General features: G+C 50.4%; 1 long non-coding RNA gene across 1 annotated transcript in view; it reads left to right on the forward strand.

The window, feature by feature from the left end:
• The first annotated feature begins 844 nt into the window (after positions 1–844).
• LOC147100030 (uncharacterized) overlaps positions 845–22,852 on the forward strand; it is a 47,884-nt gene continuing 25,876 nt past the window's right edge. Inside the window, exons 1-2 of the long non-coding RNA XR_015073858.1 lie at positions 845–1,021; positions 1,815–1,859. This is a non-coding gene — a long non-coding RNA (uncharacterized LOC147100030). The remainder of the gene's footprint in view (positions 1,022–1,814; positions 1,860–22,852) is intronic.

Raw genomic sequence — 22,852 nt, forward strand, 5'->3', positions numbered from 1 at the left:
AGTAATCACACAAAAGTGAAGAAGGGATACACATTGGTGCCATGGAGCAGGAGCATGCAGGTTCTTGCTTGAGGTTTGAGGTATGACAGGTGTCTGATCATGCTGGTAAGTATGGCACCAATTGTAAACTTTCTCACAGGGACTGGGAAAAGAGTGGCGGGTGTGCGATCCTGGCTTATTCTTCTGCGTCACGTAACAGGCAGTTGAAGAATAACATTGTCAAAGACTTGGCAGACAGTTTCCTCACTGTGAAATGATGGGCAGGAAACCGAGATTAGAAAGAAGTATGGGGAATCAAAAAGAGGGAGGAATTGGGAAAATAAAATGAAAACAAATTTTGTTTCAGACCATCTGGTGAGATGAACAGACAGTTGTTTTTTTTAATAAATTGGGATGTGAAATGATTTCTGCCCTCAACATCCCCTGGAGTGGATTTCATCTACTCTTAAAAATAAAAAGTCATTGGGTTCTGACGGGCTGAAGGACCGAAAGATTGGAAACAGCGGCGTTTGCTGCATCCCCTCCTCCCCCTGCCAAACATCATATCGCTCAGCTTCCACTGACAGGGAAAGGCGAAGGTATCATGAAATCCTACAGAACAGCAGTGTGAAAATAACTCAGAGGTGCCACATACCAGAAGGCACAGTGTGTCAAAAAAATATGAGCTACAGAAGAGAGATAGCTCCCGATTTGAAAAAAGAAAATGAGTTGTCAAAATTTAAACGGTACATGTTTACAAAACTGCATCGTTTCAGTGCAAAAATTAGAATACATTTCAGCACTGAATTAATGTTGTCGCCTCTGAAGCGCAGTCTCAAGAGTGGGGCTCGGAGTCACTGATGGATTGGCATGGTTTTTTTTTTCTTGCTTTGACTTCTTCTCCAAGGACACTGAAGCTTACAGCAGCTCGATTCTCCCAGCAACAGTCACACAAGGTGACTGTGAAGGTGACTTCCTGATGCGTGCGGAGACAGCAGAATACAGATGCAAAACTAGCGTGCAAATGATCCCAAATAACAAGGTAATTTGTGACTCCAGAATACCAGATGCGCAGAAGATTATGAATTTTAGATTGCGCAGTGGCGAATCGCAAACATCCTGAACTGAGGTCTAAATTATGTGACAGACTGAAGGTTAGCAGACTGAGGTAAATACAGTTGTGTTTTGAGAATAATTTTTTGCTTCCCTATTACAATACACTGGCAGATCTCATGTGACATTGGCTCAATTAGTGAGCTGATGTCCTGTTTCATAATGACAGAAGTGTACAACATACAACACCGATGTTCCCTCTACTCCCCCCCACACCCCACAGGCCCTTTAAATTTTACATTTCCTGCAGCAGGTGCGGTATCTCATCCAGCGGCAGGAGCTGGTGAGCGGCCTGCGCGGGACCTCCCGATTGATGGGGAACATCGTACAACATGTGATGTATTATTCTGCTGCTAAAATAGCATTGCGTGTAACTGCTCTGCCCTTTAAGGCCACGAGGTTTATTTGCTGTAAGTTGGCTGTGAGGTTAATTAGGAGTTACTTGCTGTGAGTGAGGGTAGTTTGAGGGTTGCCAGGTTCTAGTAAATGGCAGGCTCCAGGACAGAAGAAACCAGCATGAAACATTTTGTCATTTTTTAAAGTATTTTTGACACTTTGAAATGTGACATCTGAAATATGATGACGTGCGCCAGCGATGCAATGAACAAATCTCTCATGGTGCTGCTCACAGTAAGACAGTGGCTGCACTATTTTATCAAGACATGAACACTATACAATGTAAAACACTGCCTATAGCACATGTGCTTGTTTTTCTCTCTTAGACCGAGAAAATGTTTGGTAAGATGAAGCTGAATTCAAAGTATTACGTAAGTATGGTTTAAGCTATTATATTTCATACTGAATGAACGTACAGAGCCGCAGTTATGAACAGATCCACTTAGTTCTAATCAGTTCAAACCTGTCTTCACACATTAATACAAAATAATGAACATACTGCCCTTCCCTATACCGTTGGGTCATTTTACTTTACAAACAAAATAACTACTACCCTCCAGCATGCTAAATTTCTGAGCGTGGTGAGAGTTTGCCCTGAGAACATTCTGTTTGAAAATCTGGCTGCCTGCCTGCATTTCTGTCTTTTGTTACCCTCTGTGCATGATCAGAAGGGGTCAGAGACTTCCCAACACAATGGGTGTGAAGTGTTTGTCGATTGTTAAGGCAGGCTAAAAAATTGCTTATTACCTAGTCAATGGGGAAACAATATAAACATTTAGCTCATTAGCATTTTAACCATCTATGATAAGAACATAAGAAATAGGAGCAGGCGTAGGACATTCAGCCCTTCGAGCCTGCTCCAAGATTCAATAAGATCGTGGCTGATCTTCGACCTCAACTCTACCTTCCCGCACTAGCTGATAAGGGAATTAGGGGTTACGGGGAGCGGGCAGGGAAGTGGACGTGAGTCTAGTTTCAGATCAGCCATGACCCTATTGAATGGCGGAGCAGGCCCGAGGGGCCGTATGGCCTACTCCTGCTCCTACTTTTTATGTTCTTATGTTCTTATGTTCTTATTATCTCCATATCCCTTGATTCCCTTAGTATCCAAAAATGTATCAATCTCTGTCTTGAATATACTCAATGATTGAGCAGCCACAGCTCTCTGGGTAGAGAATTCCAAAGATTCACAACCCTTTGATTGAAGAAATTTCTCATCTCAGCGTGAACCTAAGCGGGACTGTGGCAGTGGAGGCAGCGGCAGTAGCATAAAGGGAGCTGAGCGGCGATTCAAAAAAACACAAGGAGTGACGTCACAGGATAGCTGGTAACTGATTGGTTGGTAAAGGTCACACCGTTTTTTTTTTCTCTTCAAGTTAGGGGCCGGGGTTAAATAGCTAGTTAGAGATAAAGCAGCAGCTTGGAGATTAGTAACTGTTAATACTGTATTAAATTAGTAACTGTTAATACTATATTAAATTAGTAACAGCTAATACTATATTATATTAATAACTTGAATTAGATACATTGAGTCATAATATCATAGAGTCATACTGGCACAGAAGGCCATTCGGCCCATCGAGTCCGTGCCGGCTCTCTGTAGAGCAATCCAGTCAGTCCCATTCCCCCGCTCTATCCCCGGAGCCCTGCAAGTTTATTTCCCTCAAGTGCCTATCCAGTCTCCCCTTGAAAACATTGAGTGTCTCCGCTTCCACCACGTCCGTCGGCAGCGAATTCCAGGTCATCACCACTTGCTGTGTAAAAAAGTTTTCCCTCACATCCCCCCTGTATCTCTTGCCCAAAACCTTAAATCTGTGTCTCCTAGTCCCTGTACCATCAACTAGTGGGAACAGCCTTTCCCCACCTAGCCTATCCAAACCCGTCATAATCTTGTACACCTCTTATCAAATCACCCCTCAACCTCCTTTGCTCTAATGAAAACAAATCCAGCTTCTCCAACCTGTCCTTGTAGCTAAGATCTCCCATCCCCAGAACCATTCTGGTAAATCTCCTCTGCACCCTCTCAAGGGCCTTCACATCCTTCCTAAAGTGTGGTGACCAGAACTGGACGCAATACTCCAGCTGTGGCTTAAACAGCGCTTTATAAAAATTCTGCATAACTTCTCTACTTTTGTACTCAATGCCTCTATTTATGAAGCCCAAGGTCCCATATACTTTGTTAACCACTTTCTCAATATGTCCTGCCACCTTCAAGGACCTATGCACATTAACTCCCAGGTCCCTCTGTCCCTGCACACTCTCTAAAAGTGTGCCATTAAGTGTATATTGCCTCTCCCTGTTCCTTCTGCCAAAATGCATCACCTCACACTTCTCTGTATTAAATTCCATCTGCCACTTGTCTGCCCATTCTGCTAGCCTTTCTATGTCCTGTTGCAGTTGATTGATATCATCATCACTGTTTGCCACACCCCCATCTTAGAACTTAAGTTTCTGTAAAGTTAGTTAATAGTCAAATAAATAAAGGCATGGCAGGGCAGCTCAGTCCAGGAGAATGCATATCCTGTGCAATGTGGGAACTCCAGGATGCTTCCCGAGTCCTGGACAACCATGTGTGCAGGAGGTGTTGTCAGCTGGAGGAGCTCGAGCTCTGGGTTTTGGAGCTTGAGCAGCAGCTGGCGTCACTGCAGTGCATCCGTGAGGCTGAGAGCTACATGGATAGCATGTTTCAGGAGGTGGTCACCCCGCAGCTAAGGAGTGTGCACGCAGAGAGGGAATGGATGACCGCTGTTGTGTCTGTACCTTTCTACCTAGACACAATAAGAACTCAGAACTCAGAGATTCAAACATGAAGTGCTTTATTTAAAAAGAAGGTTCTGGAGAGTACCGAACAAAGAGAACTAAAACTTAACCAAGAGAACAACCCCAAACATTTATGTGCTGTGACAGCGCCACCGCAGGTGGGAGGAGAACACACAATACATAACATATTCCTCCCCTCTTAAATGAAAGGTCCACATTATTCCTCAACAGGTGAGTTACTTTCAATGCACTCAACTAACCAAGGGTAGAGGTAGACTGCCTCAAACCCTGACTTTACCCTGGGGTTTATTCTGCCCCAGTCTTGTGGGTAAGTCACTAAGCCTACAGATCCAAGCATCTTGGAGGCCGCCGCTCTCTGACAGGATACCGGCAGTCATCGCTGGCTTCCACAGCAGTAGGCATTGACACAGGCCTAGATAGAGAAGGTGCCTGTGTCAGTTGAAAGTCAGGAGTTTGCACAGGTGGAACAGTCTCTTTGACTTCCTGTGTTGGAGAAGAGCACTGTGGCAAAGGATGCTGGTTTGCGGTATCATCCGGAAACAGTTCAGGCCAACCAGCTGTTGGAGCCTCTGTGGCTGTCACTGCTCCTAGCAACAGTTGATCTGTGTGTCTTCTCCAGACGACATCCTCAGCAGTCTCAACTGTGTAAGACACAGGGCCCGTCTGTGCGATCACTGTAGCAGGAACCCATTTCGGTCCAGTGTTGTAGTTTCGAGCTAGGATGTGCTCTCCAGGATGAAACCGTCTCTCCTTGGCTCTTTTCTCTCTCTTTTCAACTTGAGCTTGTTGTTGACGATGGACAACCTGCTCTGCCCTTGGAGGTTTGAGTAAGTCAATACTTGTCTGCAACTGCCTCTTCATCATGAGCGAAGCGGGGGAAGTTTTGGTTGTGGCATGCGGCTCGTTCCTGTAGGACAACAGGAAGCTGTTCAGACGTTGGTGGATTGAGCCCTGACCTTGCGATGCCTTCAAGGCATGCTTCAAAGTTTGCACGAACCTTTCTACCAGGCCGTTAGTAGAGGGATGATAGGGCGCAGACCCGATGTGTTGGACACCATTCACATGCAGGAAGGTTTCAAACTCCTGTGATACAAATTGTGGACCGTTGTCACTTACGAGTTGTTCCAGTGAGCCATAATGGCTGAACATCTCACCAAGTTTCTCAATTGTTTTCTCTGCCATGGTAGACCTCATCACAGCGACCTCCGGCCACTTGCTACGAGCGTCCACAACCACCATAAACATCTTCTCTTCTAAAGGACCGGCGAAGTCCACATGTACTCGCTGCCACACTTCTTCAGGCCAATCCCAGGGGTGTAGGGTTGCCAGCTGTGGAACATTCCGGACCCTTTGACATGGGGAACATGTTTTGGCTTTCTCCTCAATATTTCCATCGAGACCTGGCCACCAGAAGTAGCTTCTTGCCATTTCCTTCATCCGAACCATCACACTGTGGCCTGTATGAAGTTGTTGCAGTATAGGTTCCGTCAGAGGTGGCGGAATGATGACACAGCATCCCCAAAGAAGACAACCTGCCTGGCCGAAGAGCTCATTTCTTTTTGAAATGTAAGGTTTCAAACTAGGAGAATCTCCTATAGCTCTCCCTCGAATGATATCGTCCATTACCTCAGACAGGACTGGATTGTTGTGGGTGTACCTTCGCACCTGAACTGCAGTGACAGGTGCTCCCTCCACTTGTCTAAAGTAGAAGATGTCTATCTGATGAGGCTCTGGGGGAGTAACAGGCAAGGGCAGCCTCGAGAGACCGTCTGCGTTGTCGTGCAAGTCTGATTTGCGATATTTGATGTTGTATGTGTGTCCTGACAACAGTAAAGCCCACCTTTGCATCCTGCTTGCAGCAAGAGACGGAATTCCGGTGTGGGGCCCGAAGATTGAAGTCAATGGACGGTGGTCCGTCAGGAGTGTGAACCTTCTCCCAAACAGGTACTGATGAAATTTTCGAATTCCAAAAACGATTCCCAAGGCCTTGCGCTCAATCTGTGCATAGTTACTCTCGGCCTTGTTCAAGGTGCGTGATGCGAAGGCGATAGGTTTCTCGTCCCCAGAAGGCATGATGTGGGATATGACTGCTCCCACACCATATGGTGATGCATCACATGCTAGCTGCATGGGTAGCTTTGGGTCGAAGTGTGTCAGGACCTCCGACTTCAGCAATGCTTTCTTTGCTTGGGCGAAAGCTTCGTTGCACAGTTCAGTCCATTTCCATGTTTTGCCTTGACATAGCAACTGATGTAACGGCTTCAGCAATGTTGCTAAGTCTGGAATAAACTTCCCATAGTAGGTAAGTAGCCCCAGAAATGAACGTAACTGGCTCACATTCTGGGGTGCTGGGGCCTCCACGATCGCCTTGACCTTTGACGGCGCCTTATGCAGGCCAGTAGCATTAATCACATGCCCCAGGTACTCAACTGAAGACTGAAAGAATTCACATTTGTCCTTACGAACTCTGAGTCTGTACTCTTTCAGTCGCTGTAGTGTCGCATCCAAGTTCAGAAGATGATCCTCCTCATTTGTCCCAGTGACAAGGATGTCATCCAGGTAGCACTGGACTCCTGGCAGTCCACTCAAAATCTGATCCATTGCCCTTTGGAATAGAGCAGGGGCTGACGTAATACCAAACGGAAGGTGGCAATACCGGTATAGCCCCTTGTGTGTCACAATTGTCAGCAGCTCCTTTGATTTGTCATCGACATGCATTTGTAGATAAGCCTGGCATGTCTATTTTGCTGAACTTTTGCCCTCCGGCCAGGCCCGTAAACAGATCACCAATGCGAGGAAGAGGGTACTGTTCCGCAGACAGCACCGGGTTAATAGTCACTTTAAAATCCCCGCAGATTCGAACAGATCCATTCTTTTTCAGGACAGGAACAATGGGTATGGCCCATTTGCTCACACTCACAGGCTCCAGGACTCCATTCTCGACTAAGGCCTCCAAGTTAGCCTCAACTTTTGGCCTAATTGCATAGGGTACAGGTCGGGCTTTGTGAAACTTCGGCTTGCTATCAGGTTTAATGTCCAGACTCACGCTGATCTTTTTCATGCTCCCAAGTTCACCATTGAAGAGTTCTGCATGTTTGTTTAAAACTGCAGTCAGACCTGACTCCCCTTTTGACATCATGCGGACTGCAGGCCAGTCCAGCGTGATTTTCTCTAGCCACGCACGTCCCAGTAACGATGGGTAATTTCCCTTTACCACATATAGTGGCAGTTTCGCAGTCTGTCCATTCAATTTAACTGTCACCTCAATGGCGCCTCTCATGGCCACAGGTTCGCCGGTATACGTCTTTAGCACAATGTTTGTTGGCTGAAGGGTAAGATGCTTTAGCATTTTGTTGTAGACAGTGTCTGAAACAAGGGACACAGCCACGCCTGTGTCCACCTCCATCCGCACTGATTGTCCCTCCACCAGTGGTGACACCCAGTAGCCATTTGGACCACCTGCAACCGTCAGTATGTGCACCTCTTCCTCCTCAGAGGTGTCGCTCCCCTCTGTTTTGCTTGTTCCATCATACTGCACTGAATGAACACTCTTTTTCTTCTCTTGTCCAAATACAGACATTTTGCTTTCATGCTTCCCAGCTCTGTCTGTTCTTTTTTTTACCTCTGCAGGCACGTTCAATGTGACCTTTTTTGCCACAATTTCGGCATTCCAGCTCCGTACACCAGCAGTCATTAGCGTAATGGCCCGTTTTCCCACAACGGTAACGTGTGCCGTTCCGCGCCCTTTTAGGCTCAGACGACACCTTGTGAACTCTCCCTGTTGAACTCAACTGGTGAGCCTCCTTTTCTGCCATCTCCATGGAGACACTAACTTCAATGGCCTTTTCAAGAGTAAGGTTGTCCTCAGTAAGAAGGCGCTTCTGTGTGGCTGCACTTAGCAGACCACACACAAGTCTGTCTCTAATGGTGTCATTCAGCATCTCCTTGAACTTGCAGTGTTCTGACAACCTTTTTAAAGCAGCAATAAACATCATCACTGATTCCCCCTCCTCTTGATTCCATTTGTGAAATCTAAATCTCTCAGCAATAACCAGAGGTTTTGGTGAAAAATGTGCTCCAAGAATTTCCACTAGTTGTTTATATGTTTTAGTTCTTGGCTTATCTGGCTGTACAAGGCTATGAAGTAAATTGAATGTCTTTGCCCCCATTATACTCAAAAAGGTAGGCACGACCTTTTCGTTTGCCACCGCATTCGCCAAAACAAAATAGTCAAAACGTTCCGTATAAGTGCTCCATTGCTCCACATTTTCATCAAAATCACCGATGTTTCCTAATATAGTAGCCATCTCACATTTCACATTTTAATTTCTGTTCACTCACTGCACCCATAACGTTAATGTAATGCTGCAATCTCTGTTCCGAGTGTTTTGCAGTCGAAAACAAGAAAGTTCCCACAACGCAGATTCATCCGATCCTCATCGCCACTTTGTTGTGTCTGTACCTTTCTACCTAGACACAATAAGAACTCAGAGCTCAGAGATTCAAACATGAAGTGCTTTATTCAAAAAGAAGGTTCTGGAGAGTACCGAACAAAGAGAACAAAAACTTAACCAAGAGAACAACCCCAACCATTTATCTGCTGTGACAGCACCACCGCAGGTGGGAGGAGAACACACAATACATAACAACCGCCAGACAGAAGAGGAGGGCCAGGCAGGTAGTACAGGAGTCCCCTGAGTGCATCTCGCTCTCCAGCCAGTATTCTGTTCTGAGTACTGGTGAGGGCGATGGTTTCTCTGGGGAACACAGCCAGAGCCAAGTCCACGGCACCATGGCTAGCTCAGCTGTACAGTGGAGGGGGGCGGGGTGGGGGGGGGAGGAAGATAGGGAAAGCAGTAGTGGTAGGGGATTCGATAGTTAGGGGAGCAGATAGGTGTTTTTGTGGTTGCAGACGTGACTACAGGATGGTATGTTGCCTCCCTGGTGTCAGGGTCAAGGATGTCACCGAGCGGCTGCAGAACATTCTGAGGGGGGGGAGGGAGAATAGCCAGAGGTCGTGGTCCATATCAGTACCAACGACATTGGTAGAAAGAGGGATGCGGTCCTGCAGGCAGATTTCAGGGAACTAGGAGAGAGATTAAAAAGCAGAACCTCAAAGGTAGTAATCTCTGGATTACACCCAGTGCCATGCGCGAGTGAATATAGAAATAGGAGGATAGCGCAGATGAATGCATGGCTGGAGAGATGGTGCAGGAGGGAGGGCTTCAGATTCCTGGGACTTTGGGGCTGGTTCTGGGGGAGGTGGGACCTGTACAGGCCAGACAGGTTGCACCTCAACAGAGCCGGTACCAATATCCTCGCAGGGAGGTTTGCTAGTGCTGTTGGGAGGGTTTAAACTAAGTTGGCAGGGGGATGGGCACCAGGATGTATCATTAGAAAGAAGAAACAAAGGGCACAAAGGATTGGGAGAGACGGATAGCACTAAAGCAAGGAATAGTCAGGTAGTAGGTGGGGAGAACACAGGATGGTCTAAGATAGGTTTACAGTGTATGTATGTGAATGCACAAAGCATAGTATACAAGGTTGGTGAGCTGCAGGTGCAAATAGCCACTTGGGAATATGATGCCGTGGCAATAATGGAGACCTGGCTCAAAAAAGGGCTGGATTGGGTATTAAATATTCCTGGATATAAGGTGTTCAGGAAAGATAGGGAAGGAAACATAGCAGGTGGTGTGGCAGTATTGGTTAAGGAGAATGTTACAGTGCTGGAGAGAGAGCATGTCCTGGAGGGGTCAAGGACAGAATCTATATGGCTAGAGTTGAGAAATAATAGAGGTGCCATTACACTACTAGGTGTATTGTATAGGCCACCAACTAGTGGGAAAAATATGGAGGAGCAAATTTGCAGAGAAATTACAGAGAGATGCAAGAACGATAGAGTAGTGATAATGTGGGACTTCAGCTATCCTAATATAGACTGGGATAGAAATAGTGTAAAGGGCAGAGAGGGGGAAGAATTTCTGAAGTGTGTTCGGGGAGAACTTTCTTGGTCAGTATGTTTCCAGCCCAATGAGGAAGGAAGCATTGCTGGATCTGGTTCTGGGGAATGAGGTGGGTCAAGTGGAGCAAGTGTCAGTAGGGGAACATTTAGGGAACAGTGATCATAGTATCATAAGGTTTAGATTAGCTATGGAAAAGGATAGGGAGCAATCTAGAGTAAAAATACTTAATTGGAGGAAGGCCAATTTCAGTGGGATGAGAACAGATCTGGCCCGCGTAAATTGGAATCAAAGATTGGCAGGCAAAACTGCAATGGAACAATGGGCTGCCTTTAAAGAGAAAATAGTTTGAGTACAGTCAAGGTACATTCCCACAAGGGGGAAAGGCGGGGCAACTAAAGTCAGAGATCCCTGGATGATGAAAGAGATAGAGAGTAAGATGAAGCAGAAAAAGAGTGCATATGACAGATGGCAGGTCGAGAATACATCTGAGAATCAGGCTAAATATAGAAAGTTCAGAGGAGAAGTGAAAAAGAAAATAAGCGGGGCAAAGAGAGGGTATAAGAATAGAATGGCACCTAACATAAAAGATAATCCAAAAGTCTTCTATAGGCATATAAATAGTAAACGGGTAGTAAGAGGAGGGGTGGGGCCGATTAGGGACCAAAAAGGAGACCTACACATGGTGGCAGAGGGTATGGCTGAGGTACTAAATGAGTACTTTGCACCTGTCTTCACCAAGGAAGAAGATGCTGCCATAGACATAGTGAAGAAGGAGATAAAGAAGATACTGGATGGGATAGGAATTGATAAAGATGAGGTACTAGAAATGCTGGCTGTACTTAAAGTAGATAGGTCACCAGGACCGGATGGGATGCATCCTAGGACACTGAGGGAAGTGGAGGAAGAAATTGTGGAGGTACTGGCCATAATTATCCAATCCTCATTAGAAACGGGTGTAGTGCCAGAGGGCTGGAGAATTGCAAATGTTACACCCTTGTTCAAAAAAGGCTGTAAAGGTAACCCCAGCAACCATAGGCCGGTCAGTTTAACCTCGGTAGTGGGGAAGCTTTTAGAAACAGTAATCAGGGACAAAATTAACAGTCACTTGGACAAGTGTGGATTAATTAAGGAAAGCCAGCATGGATTTGTTAAAGGCAAATCGTGTTTAACCAACTTGATCGCGTTTTTTGATGAGGTAACAGAGAGGGTTGATGAGGGCAATGTGGTTAACGTGGTGTACATGGATTTTTAAAAAGGTGTTTGACAAAGTGCCACATAATAGGCTTGCCAGCAAAGTTGAAGCCCATGGAATAAAAGGGACAGTGACAGCATGGATACGAAATTGGCTAAGTGACAGGAAACAGAGAGTAGTGGTGAACAGTTGTTTTTTGGACTGGAGGAAGGTACACAGTGGTGTTCCCCAGGGGTCGGTATTAGGACCACTGCTTTTCTTGATATATATTAATGACTTGGATGTGGGTGTCCAGGTAACAATTTCAAAGTTTGCAGATGACACAAAACTTGGAAATATAGTGAACAGTGAGGAGGGTAGTGATAGACTTCAAGAGGACATAGAGAGGCTGGCGGAATAGGCAGACACGTGGCAGATGAAATTTAATGCCGAAAGGTGCTAAGTGATACATTTTGGTAGAAAGAATGAGGAGAGGCAATATAAACTAAAGGGTACAAACCTAAAAGGCATGCAGGAACAGAGAGACCTGGGGGTATATGTGCACAAATCAGTGAAAGTGGCAGGGCAGGTTGAGAAAGCAGTTAAAAAAAGCTTATGGGATCCTGGGCTTCATAAATAGAGCAGAGTACAAAAGCGTGGAAATTATGATGAACCTGTATAAAACACTGGTTCAGCCTCAACTGGAGTATTGTGTCCAATTCTGGGCACCGCACTTTAGGAAGGATGTGAAGGCCTTAAAGAGGGTGCAGAAAAGATTTATGAGAATGATTCTAGGGATGAGGGACTTCAGTTACGTGGATAGACTGGAGAAGCTGGGGTTGTTTTCCTTAGAGCAGAGAAGATTGAGAGGAGATTTGATAGAGGTGTTCAAAATCATGAGGGGTGTGGACAGAGTAGATAGAGGGAAACTGTTCCCATTGGCCGAAGGGTTGAGAACCAGAGGACACAGATTTAAGGTGATTGGCAAAAGACAACGGCCTAGAAATTCAGTTGCGTTCGCCAGCCGTTAGCGCCATAAGAGGGGTAGATTTTGAGCGCTAGGCACTTAGCGCCCGGGCGCAGGCCGATCTGCGCCTACGCCCAACTTCAGTTGACATTTAGCGCCGGCGCAAAGTGTTTGCGCCCGCTCAGCTGCGCGCGCAGCTTATGACGTCATTTCGTCGTGCAACGCCGTTTGTGCGCCCCAAACCGGAACTTCAGTGGCGCCCGCCCAATGTGGGCATGGCGCTGTTAAGAACTGTGAAGTGGAACGCAGCAGAGGCCCTGCGGGCCTCGGGGAGCGCTAATTAAAGGGCACTCAGACTGGACTATAAAGGCCAGCCATTTTGCTGCAATGACTTTAGTGCTTTGGATTTCTGGACAGAGGCCAAGGAACAGACCTTACTGATTTGGGACAACATAGGAGAGGTATTTTTGGCTTCTGGCCAGAGCTTGGAAATTTGACTCATTGTGATTTCACTGTTTGCAAGTATATTATGGGGGCTGCATGGGGTTCCAACCCTCAGTTCCAGCATTATGTGCGAAGGGCTCGCAGACGCTGTGTGAGAGGGGCAGCCATGCCTAGACGCAGAGGGGCCATCAGGCGTCGGCAACGTAGGCCTTACCCACTCAGGGAATACCGGCAGCAGGTGTCCTATCTCACCATGACTGCCGCGCATTGTGTTAAGAGGCTGCGCTTCAGAAGGGAGGTGGTTGCAGAGATCTGCCAGCTGCTTCACAGAGATCTGCGTCCACAGCTGATGTGCAGGACGTCTCTGTCGGTGGAAGTGAAGGTCACGGTGGCTCTGAACTTTTATGCAAGCGGCTCCTTCCAAGCCGCTGCTGGGGACATAGCGAACATCTCCCAGTTCGCCGTGCATCGCTGCATCCGGCAGGTCACCGATGCCCTTTTCGCAAGGAGACACCAATTCATCTCCTTCCCCATGACCCTAGAGAGGCAGGAGCAGCGTGCAGTCGGATTTGCCAGGATCGCCGACTTCCCCATGGTGCAGGGCGCCATTGACTGCACGCATGTGGCTATGCGGGCACCTATCGACAATGCCGAGGATTACCGCAACCGGAAGGGCTACCATTCCCTCAATGTACAGCTGGTGTGTGACCACAGGCAGCGCATCCTAGCTGTCAATGCCCGCTTTCCAGGAAGCAGCCACGATGCATTTATCCTGCGCCAGACTACTGTGGCTGACATGTTCCAGGCACAGCCTCCCCCAAGGGGATGGCTTATCGGGGACAAGGGCTACCCTTTGTGTACATGGCTCATGACCCCGCTCCGCGCGCCCAGGACCCCTGCTGAGGAGGCATACAACGAAAGCCATCAAGCCACAAGGAACATCATAGAGCAAACGATTGGCGTCCTCAAGCAACGGTTCCGCTGCCTGGATCGTTCCGGCAGATCTCTACAGTATTCGCCGGATAGAGTCTCCCAGTTCGTCATCGTTTGCTGCATGCTGCACAACCTGGCTATCCGCAGGACTCAGGCACTGCCACCTCACGTTGGACCACCACCTCAGGAGGACGAGCAGGAGGACCATGAGGAGGAGGAGGAGGAGGAGTACCAGCCCAGGAGGGAGCCACAAGGTCCAAGGGCCGTCCGCCGGCGGCTTATTGAACGACACTGCTAGGCCCCCTCTCAGGGAATGGCTTGTGGCAATGAACGCACCTGAATGCAGCCGCTCCGCAAGCCCTCAGCCGGTTAACGCAACAACCACTTGAAACATGACACATGGACAAGCTGAATAAATAAAAAGCTTTATTTAACAAACTCAGGGCCCTTCCCACATGAAACACAAAAACAGACAGGACCCCCAAAAAACAGTCAAAAACATATCTCACTCCCACAACCTGCGGAGGAATAACAAAACTTGTCCATCCATTTGGCCTTCATCCTCGGCCTTACCAAGACAAACCCCCCCATACAGAACACAAACACCCCCATCTAAAAAAACATTTGCCTTCATCTTCGGCCTTACCAAAATAAGCCCCCCCATACAGAACACAAACACCCCCATATAAAAAAACATCTGGCAACACACTCTACTTGGTGTGCCGAGAGGGCGAGTCCTTGTGCAGGCTTCTCCGGCCCCTGCCCGACCTGCTGCTCTGCCTCAACCTGGGCCCTGTGTGTGTTGCAAGGCTGGGGGAAGGCTCCTGAGGGGCACAATGCGTGACGGAAGGTGCCCTTGGGGGTCAGCCTAGATGAGGTCCGGCCCTGGAGGGGCCGGCTGCTGACTGCTGCAGCTGTGGCTGGCCAGCATCAGTCTCTCCAGCAGCTCGTCGCAGCTTTGCTGGGGGAGTGGCAGTGGCGGCTGCAGCAATGGGGGCAAGCTGGCTGATGCCAGGCGCTCGCTGGTCGCCAGAGACACTGGCACTCGGCCGGGCTGGCACTGCAGCAAGCGCAGCAATCTGGTGAAGGCCAGACCGCTGTGCTGCAGCAGCACGGCGGGTGCCCTGGCGATGCGTCCGTGACACAGCGAGTGTGGCAGAAGTGAGTGGTCTGTGCCCGCATCAGACCAGCCAGTGTCTGCACGGCACCACTCATGAACTCTCGACTCGCGTCCTGTGCTGCCGCGAGTTGTTCGACACCCCTGGCCTGTGAGTCCCCGAAATCGGCCACACTATGAGCCAGGGACTCAATGGCCTGAGGCAACTGTCCCACAACCCCCATGAACTCGGTGTGGCGCCGCTCCGAGTCCGCGGACATTTGATCAAGGAGGCGCACCTCCTGGGCGAGGACCGTCTCCGGACTGGAGGCCGGACTCTCCCTCTGGGGAGAAGGCCGCCGAGCTGGCCGACCCTTCCCGCGTGGCTGGACGCCACTGGGCCCAGCAACTGCCCTCCCCTGCAACACTTCCCCCCTCTGGGGAGAAGGCAGCCGTGCTGCCCGACCCTTCCCGCGTGGCTGGACGCCACTGGGCACAGGAGCTACACCCCCCTGCAACACTTCCCCCTGACTCTCTTCCAGGCAAGACGTGTCCCCTCCATTGCCATCCCCTGGCGCGGATGAGGGTTCCCCCGATGTGCCGCCTTCCTCTTGGTCCTCGTCGTCCTCCTCTTCCGAGGGACTGACACTCGCAGCTTCAGGGACCTCCTCCTCACCAGCTGAAAGCAGGAAGGCACAAGAGTAGCTTTAGAGTGAGGACAGGGCATCAGCGAGGGAGGCATGAGTGGTGGCATTATGCGCATTGGTGGGACAGTGGCAAAGGATGTAGATCTGAAGCGCAAGGGGAACGAGAGAGGTCCAAACGGTCATGTCCTTACCATTGGGGCCCAGCACAGGATCGGCATCTCCAATAGCAACGGGGCCAATCACCCGGGCACGCATGAGTCGAGCCACGCGCTCCTCCAGCTCACTGAGCTCCTGGAACTGGACACGGCCTCCCCCGGTGACAGTCCGGCTCTTCAGATTCTGCGCCAGCTTGGCCTGCAAGAGAAAGGACGGCCTCTAAGTACAGTGTGGTGCCCTGTTGTTGTGTGCACTGCCTCCCATGGTGGAATAGCTTGGCCAGTGTGGTGCCCTGTTGTTGTGTGCACTGCCTCCCATGGTCGAATAGCTTGGCCAGTGTGTCAAGTGCAGAAAGTGCTATTGATGATCATGCCACTGCCATAGCTGCTGGAGGAGGGCTGGCCATTAGGCCTTTGAGGTCCCTTTGCCCATAATGTGAGGTGCACATGCAAGGATGAGGAGGACACTGGAAAGGGTACTCACCCTGACCAACCGAGTGAGGTCGTTAAACTTCTTGCGGCATTGGTCACCAGTCCTGGGGACATCGCTGTTGGCTGTGACCCTCTGGGCGATTTCCCTCCAGGCTCTCCTGTACAGCCTCTTGGGAGCCTTCTTGCCACTGTCCGGGCACAAGATATCTCTGTTCTTCTCCAAACCCCTAAGCAGCACCCTCAAAGCATGGGCAGAGAAGCGCTGCGCTCGTTCACGGGCCCGCTGCATCGTTGCTGGCGCTATTTCTCTCCAGCAGCAGTGTTTAGGCCTAGCTGGAGGGCTGCAGTATCCAGGGCGTGGCAGCAGACCAAGTTGACCCTTCCCCCTTTAAGAGCTGGCCGGCGTCAGGGTGTCTGCTGTCAATCAAAACATGACCGCACCTGCGCTGCGCCCGGCCTCGGCGGTATGAGTCTGCACCGCCGGCTTAGCGCCTAAAGATAGGGGTGCAACGCCAGTTTTAGCGCTCGCCCAAACTCCTTGGCCAAAGCTACTGAATATCAGCGAAGTGGCCTCCACTTTCCGGCGGGCGCAAACTTTAGCGCCCGCCCGACTTTACCGCCCCAACCGTGGCTATACTGAATTTCTAGGCCAACATAAGAAAAAACTTTTTTACTCAGCGAGTGGTTAGGATCTGGAATGCACTGCCTCCTGAAAGGGTGGTGGGGGCAGACTCAATCACGGCTTTCAAAAGGGAGTTGGATAAGTGCTTGAAAGAAAAAAAATTGCAGGGCTACGTGGAAAGGGTAGGGGAGTGGGACTAGCTGAGGTGCTCTTCAAGAAGCCGGCACGGGCTCAACGGGCTGAATGGCCTTCTTCCGTGCTGTGACCATTCTATGATTCTATGATTCTAAATGGCCGACCCCTTATTCTGAGATTATGACCCCTAGTTCTGAACTCCCCAGCCAGGGGAAACATCCTTCCAGCATCTAGCCTGACAAGTCCCTTAAGAATGTTATATGTTTCAATGAGATCACCTCTCATTCTTCTAAACTCTAGAGAATATAGACCTAGCCTACTTATTTTCTCCTCATAGGATAATCCCCTCATCCCAGGAATCACTCCATCAATCAATCAATCTTCTTATTGTTTTTTTGTGTGTGAATACACTGGCTTAGAAATTCGGTTGGTTGCACCAGTGATTAGCGCCTAAAGAGCCCGAGATTTGGGCGTTACCCAATATTCGGACGTGCGCAGTGATCCTAGCACATCCAGCCATATTGAGTAGCCTGGTCGTGCCGGCGCTAAGTCTTTGCGCCCGCTCGCGGGCGCAGCCAGATAATGACGTCATTTCATTGTGCAACGCCTTTTTGGCGCCCCGTACCGGAAATTCAGTGGCGCCCCCCTCCGTTCCGCCTGGCGCTATTAGTGACAGTTGGATGGAACGTTACCAGGTCCTTCTCGGACTCGGCGGGCGCTCTTTAAAGGGGACAGCACTAGTATAAAACCGGCAGCTATTTGGCCTGGCCATACTGCTCGCTGCTGGAGAGAGTTGCAGGCCTTCAGTGGCACAGACTTGTTCTTATTGAGCCAGAGGAGCCTTGGGACCTTCAGCCCTGTCCAGAACAGTTGGATCCAGAAAGCTGAATGCGTCTTACTCGTCGGCCAGAATAATGGGAGCTGCTTTGGAGGGGAACGTCATCCTGGCTGAGCAACTGGCAAGGGCACAGAGACGGAGGGAGAGAGGGCTGGGATTGGCCAGAAGGAGGAGGGCCAATGGACATCGCCAAATCCGACCATACGCTGCCAGGGTTTTCAGGCAGCAGGTCTCCTACCTTACCATGTCGGAGGAGCAGTGTCTGCGAAGGCTGAGATTTGGTAAGGATGTTGTCACTGAGCTGTGCCACCTGCTTGCTGGGGATCTGCAGCCGTGGATACGGTGCAGGACCTCTCTGTCGGTGGCCGTGAAAGTCACTGTTGCGCTCAACTTTTACGCCAGCGGATCGTTTCAGGCAGCAGCTGGGGACATATCTAATATCTCTCAATTTGCGGTGCATTGCTGCATCCGGCAAGTTACATCTGCCCTCTACAAAAGGAGGCGCGAATTCATCACCTTCCTTGTGACCCTGGAGAAGCAGGGGGAGCATGCACAGGGCTTCGCGGCTATTGCGGACTTCCCCATGGTGCAGGGGACCATTGATTGTACACACGTGGCTTTGCGGGCACCATTGCAGAATCCGGAGGAGTTCCGCAACCGAAAGGGGTTCCACTCCCTTAATGTGCAGCTGGTCTGTGATCACCGGCAGATGATCATGGCGGTGAACGCACAATTCCCTGGCAGCAGCCATGACGCCTTCATCCTGCGGCAGACTTCAGTGGCTGACCTTTTTGAGGCCCCGGCTCACCCACGAGGCTGGCTTCTGGGCGACAAGGGCTATCCTCTCTGCCTATGGCTCATGACCCCGCTCCGTTTGCCCAGCACCCCGGCAGAAGAGCTTTACAACAGCAGTCATCAGGCCACCAGGAACATTGTGGAGCACACAATTGGTGTGCTGAAGCAGCGTTTCCACTGTCTAGACCATTCGGGGGGCACCCTACAGTAGTCGCCGGAGCATGTGGCGCGCATCATTGTTGTCTGCTGCATGCTCCACAACCTGGCCATTCAACGCACCCAGCCAATGCCAGCCGACCCTCAAGGTCCAGCAGAGCAGGCGGACGAGGAGCTGGAGGAGGAGGAGGAGGAGCATGCGGGCAAGGAGGATCAGGAGAAGGAGGAGGAGCAGGAAGATGGGAGGGCTCCAGAAACTGGAAGGGCCATTCGTCAGAGGCTCATAAGGACTCGGTTCTAGGCCCCTCGGACGGAATGGTGGCTGTGATTCAAACAGCACCCTCCGGTTCACTGTAAGCCTATGAAGGCATCGATGAATGTAAATAGTGTACAGGTCGATTGTAAATAAAACGTTTTCTTTATTTTCAAACAAGTGCTTCCTTCCAGCATGACAACATAATGGCAACAGAAATCATAACTAACAAACTAACAGATAACTGTGTGGCAACCCGGCGAAACTAACCAAACCATAACAAACAAACACAACAGGTGTGGAGTGCCTTAAAACTGGAAAAAGAGACGTCTTAGCACCTCCCTCTACTGGTGACCCCTTGATGGAGACCGACTCCTCTTACGAGGTCGGCCCCTTCCCCCCCTGCAATTCCTCCGTAATTGTACCCCAGTGGCTACGTCAAGGCTGGGGGACGCCTGCTGAGTGTCTGGAAGCGCTGAAGCCCCTGAGGGACGGCCTGGACGACCTCTGGGCTTGGAGGTCCCGCAAGCAGGCTGCTCCAACTGGGCATGTCTGCTAGCAGTGTGCCGCGCAGGTGGTGGCAGCTGCTCTGCTGACGTGCCAGCGGTGGCATCAGGACTGGTCACATGCAGAGAGAGGACACCTGCACCGTTGTCGGCCGACACACTGGCACTCTGACGGTGCCGCACCGGATCATCCGCCGCTATCGACTGCTCCACAGATTCATGGCCTGCTGTGGTGCTGCAAGGGCCTGGGGTGATCCTGCCTGATGCAGCTACGGTGGCAGCAGTGAGTGTTCGCGTGGCCTCAATCTGCGTGTGGACGAGGCTAGCAAGTGACTGCGTGGCAGCAGTGAGGACCTGCGTGGCAGGTGCCAGTGCTTCGGAGAAGCCATGAACAGTCCTTTCCACTGCTTCGGAGAAACCATGAACAGTCCTTTCCACTGCCTCGGACAAGGCCGGAACAGTCCTTTCCACTGCTTTGGACAAGCCCTGGACAGACCTTAACATTGCTGCCCCGAAGCCCTGGACAGTCGTTTCCATTGCTGCCCCAAAGTCCACCACACTCTTTGCCAGTGTGTCAATGGACTCAGGCATCCTCCCCACTGCAGCCATAAGCTCAGTGTGCCTGAGCCGGGCCTGGGCGCTCATTTCGGCAAGGCACCGCACCTCCTCTGCACTCTGTGCAGCAGTCATGGTGGCCTGCCTTGCCCTCCGGGGAAACGGCCCCCGAGCGTCCCTACCCCCCGCGCGTTGCTGCAGGCTGCTGGTCCCTGCAACTGGCTCCTCATCAGAGCCCCCCCTCTCCTCAAGGGAACTACTATCCCCAATCTCCACATGCGGTGGCTCCCCTGAGGCTGGCACGGATGGTCCAACTTCCTCCTGGTCGTCGCCTCCGGAGGCACTTGCATTGGCAGCTTGAGGGGCCGGCTCCTGAGCTGGTGATGCAGCATCTGAAAGCAGGGAGGTTGAAGAGTGGCTTTAGCAAAAGGACAGTTTGGCAGCAAGGGATGCAACAGTGCGGCAATGCTATGACATGGGTCCACATTGAGAAAGCATGCTGGCGGGGGAAACAACTGAAAGGTGACAGCTGTAATAGTTGAGAACCTTACCATCGCTGTGGACAATGGGGTCGGCAGCTGCAGTGGTGACAGGACCACTCAGACATCCTCCCACAATCTGGCGGACTCTCTCCTCGAGATCCGTCAGAGGCTCCACTTGAGGACGGCCTCCTCCGGTGCGAAGCTGCTACTTTCGGTTCCGCGCCAGCTTGGCCTGCAGGGCAAAGGATGGGAAGTGATGTAACATGATGCCCTGAGTTATCATCTCATGCCCCCCAAGGTGGAAGAGCCCTTACATGATGCCCTGAGTGATGTTCTCATGCCCCCCATGGTGGAACATCCCTTACATGATGCCCTGAGTGATGATCTCATGCCCCCCCATGGTGGAACAGCCCTGAGTCAAATGTGGATGTGTGTGACCAGAAAGGGCCATGGGTGCTTGCTGACAGATGGCCATTGGGGTATCGCGCACCCTGTAGCCATAAAGTCAGGTGCTCATGGAGGGATGCATAAGTTTACATTAACTCCACTCACCCTGACGACCCGAATTTCTTCCTGCACTGGACAGGGCTCCTGGTCGCCATGCTGCTGGAGTTGGCCCTCTGAGAAACATCCCTCCAAGCTCGTCGGTAGTCCTTATGATGAGGCCTCCTGCCATTGTCTGGGTATAGGACATCTCGCCGGCGCTCCACTGCGGACACCAATTCCTCCAGGGACTCAGTGCTGAAGCGCTCTGCTCTCTGCCTCACCCTCTCCATCTGATCCAAGTTTTTTGCGCCAGAGAAGGGCCTGCGCCGATTTGCAGGCCTACAAGGCGCAGAGTGTGGATGCTGGAGCTGCCTGACCCACCCCTTTAAGAGCTGGCCGGCGCCTGCAAGTCTCGTGGTCATGGGTAATTGAGAGCACCTGCGCTGCGGCTGGACGCCCCGATATTGGGTTGCGCCGGCATGTTAGCGCCTTAGGTGCCTCGTGTAACACCTGAACTCGCGCCTCAATCACCTTTGGGGCGCTGCAACCCAATATCGCACGAGGTGTCGATAAGTTGCGATAAATTTGTGCTCCGCCAATTCTAACGCCCCAAGCGGGGCTATACCCAATTTCTAGGCCACTATGTTTTAAAAACCCAATATTTAACTGTGTCCCCCCCCCCCTGCAAAGCCCCAACCCCCAAGTCCTTTCTGTGAAAAAATTGTCAAAAACTCCCACAACATGACAGGCCAGCTCATACATTTAAGGTGGCTTCGCTTTTAAGCTGAGCACTGTAGACATACCAAGGCGGTGCTAGATTTCCAGTGGTTGGTTTAAGGCTTACATAGTATTTATAGCACACAAACAGGCCATTCAGCCCAACACGTCCATGCTGGTGTTTATGCTCCACACGAGCCTCCTCCCACCCTACTTCACCCAACCCCGTCAACATATCCCTCTCTCCCTTTCTCACTTGTGTGCTTATCGAGCTTCCCTTTAAATACGTTCTAGCTTCTCCTTAAATGCTTACTCTCTAGATCGGCAACAAACAGATTCCAACTGGTCCCAAACTTTACACAGCCCCATTAAAGAGGCTCCATCCAGACTCTGCTTTAAACTGAGTTAGACTCCGATACAGAGTCATAGCACTATAGCTACAGACTTCGAAATCTGGGAAAAAAGACAACATCCTGCTGTCAAAGAAATGTTTATTAAAGCCAACTGTTATTTAGGGCACCCTGGCTTATTTTTCCCTTCACTATCCCAGGGATGCAGAGGCCAATCGTACTCTTGCTGCTGCTCTGTCGGGATCACCTAACTCAGCACAGAGCAGGAATTGAAAACCTGGGACCTTCTAGGTTAATAAGCCTCAAGTCTCAGCCGTGGCGCTTCCCACCTCTGAATCCGACGGTCCTACATTACAACAGTGACTACACTTTAAAAGTACTTCATTGGCTGTAAAGCGCTTTGGGACGTCCTGAGGTCGTGAAAGCCGCTGTAGAAACACAAGTCTTTCTTTCTTTCTTTACATCAGGCAGTGCCGTTGCCCACGAAGATGTGAGGAGAGGGAGGGATGGTAATTTGTTGAAGTCCAAGGCTTCTCCCAATTAGGCCATCCAGCAATGTGCAGGGCCTGTTATTGCGGAGACGGTGCGGAGTGGCTCTGAAATGCAGGATGTAAACAAGCCTAATAACAAATGGTTAGCGATTCAATAAAACTCCGACTCAGATGATGTGTTTGATTGACTCCTTAGCAATGTTCCCTCTAGGCTGCTCGTGTGCGAGGCCACGCAGTAATCTGCAAGGTCCCGCGCAGGCCTCTCACGGGTGTTTCCATTTGAAAATACTGCGCATGCGCAGAAATTTAAAGGGACCGCGCATTGAAATAAACAGGCCGCGCAGAACAAAGACAATTTAGAAGGAACATTGCGCCTTAGTATGCTTGAA

The sequence above is a fragment of the Somniosus microcephalus genome, chromosome 27, assembly GCF_052327205.1.
Source record: "Somniosus microcephalus isolate GS21.2 chromosome 27, FLI_Smic_1.0, whole genome shotgun sequence".
NCBI classification, from domain to species: Eukaryota; Metazoa; Chordata; class Chondrichthyes; order Squaliformes; family Somniosidae; genus Somniosus; species Somniosus microcephalus.